This window comes from Gavialis gangeticus, unplaced genomic scaffold, assembly GCF_001723915.1.
Source record: "Gavialis gangeticus isolate Ggan-Ray unplaced genomic scaffold, GavGan_comp1, whole genome shotgun sequence".
Taxonomy (NCBI): domain Eukaryota; kingdom Metazoa; phylum Chordata; order Crocodylia; family Gavialidae; genus Gavialis; species Gavialis gangeticus.
In genome coordinates this window covers 87,676,433-87,678,228 of record NW_017729025.1, presented here as the reverse complement: position 1 = coordinate 87,678,228, position 1,796 = coordinate 87,676,433, and the positions used below count along the sequence as shown (strand labels likewise).

The 1,796-nt window shown below is 43.5% G+C and overlaps 1 protein-coding gene across 2 annotated transcripts in view; it reads left to right on the top strand.

Annotated features, from left to right (window-relative positions):
* DCAF4 (DDB1 and CUL4 associated factor 4) overlaps window positions 1-1,796 on the top strand; it is a 27,409-nt gene that overhangs the window by 7,663 nt on the left and 17,950 nt on the right. The gene's annotated exons all lie outside the window — the stretch shown is intronic.

The following is a 1,796-nucleotide window of genomic DNA, read 5'->3' as shown; positions in this document are numbered from 1 at the left end:
GGGAAAAAATTTTTTTTTTTTTTTTTTTAGTTTCCAAGGGGGTGGGGGTTGTTCTTTTTTTCCCCCCAGTTGTCTTCATTCTTCATTAGATTGAAAAGGAAATCTTTCCATTTTTTGGTAAAAATTACACACAAGAGGATGCACACATCTGTAGCCCAGATGTTAGGACACTCACCTGGAACATGGAACACCATTTTCAAGCTCTGCTGTGAATTGGACAGAGCAGGCACTTGAACAGAGGTCTCCCACATCCCAAGTGATTGCATTAACCACATTCCTGAACCTGAGACACCTTCCCAATAAACTTTCCAAGAAGCAATACATTTCTGAAAGACATTCTTGCTTTGATGAAATGACATGTTTTAAAAGGAAAAAAACCTTCATCAAAGGCCATACGTCAGAAAATCTGTTATGATGAGGTTAAGACTGAGTAATTTAATTATACTTTGTAACTTTTAAATAATTTATAGTTGCATGCTGTCCTTCCGGAATGCTAAATTGAATGATTATTTGCAATACAATAGATTGAAAAAGGTATTTGACCAATAATTTAGGGTAAAATGATTACAGGGATGCTGTCATTTTCTCAGAACCAAGTATTGTAGACAAGGTCAATGCACAGTTAAAGGTTTCACTTGATCTTAATTTTACTTGGTCAGAAGCTCTTCATACTTCCTATTTAGATAAAAATCACTTTATCCTGTACCTACACCTCCTTTTATTTTATTTATTTATTTATTTTAATTTATGGTCTTCAGGAATTTGGTATAGTATAGCATTGTACTTTTTGGCCTCTGCTGAAAAAGCAGCTTTCATGATGAAGAGCCAAAAAATGACTGTTTAAGAAAAGTCTGTTCATAAGATTTTAGAAGGTTTTAACTGATTTTAGAGGTTTTAGTCTTACCTCAATCCTGGGAAGCTTTTTGAGAGAATTATCCTGGCACATGTCCATGAGGGGCCAGCGGGGGAAGTTATGCCTAGGAGCAACCAAAACAGGTTCATTAGAGGTAGGTCCTGTCAGACCAACCTGGTGGTCTTCTATGACCAGGTCACAAAATCCTTAGATGCAGGGGTAGCAGTGGACATAGTCTTTCTGGACTTCAGGAAGGCCTTCGACACTCTCTCTCACCCCATTCTCATTAAAAAACTAGGGGACTGTGACGTTGAGACCTACACAGTCAAATGGGTTGCTAACTGGCTGGAGGGCCGCACCCAGAGAGTGGTGGTGGGTGGGTCATTTTCGACCTGGAGGGATGTGGGCAGTGGGGTTCCTCAGGGCTCGGTTCTCGGATGCGCACTGTTCAACATCTTCATCAGTGACTTGAACGAGGGGGTAAAAAGCACCCTGTTCAAATTTGCTGATGACACTAAGATGTGGGGGGATGTGGGCACACTAGACGGGAGGAATAGGCTGCTATCAGACCTAGACAGGTTACGGGGTGGGCAGATGAGAACAGGATGGGTTTCAACACTGACAAATCCAAGGTGATGCACCTGGGGGGGGAAGAACCAGCAGCATACTTACAGGCTGGGTATCTCCCTTCTCGTCAGTGCAGAGGCGGGAAAGGATCTTGGAATCATCATTGATGCCAAGATGGACATGGGCCAGCAGTGTGGGTATGCAGTCAGGAAGGCCAACCGCACCTTGTCATGCATCCACAGATGCATCTCGAGCAGGTCCGAGGAGGCTATCCTTCCCCTCTGTGCAGCACTGGTCAGGCTGCAGCTGGACTACTGCATCCAATTCTGGGCGCCGTACTTCAAGAGGGACGTGGACAACATGGAGAGGGTCCAGA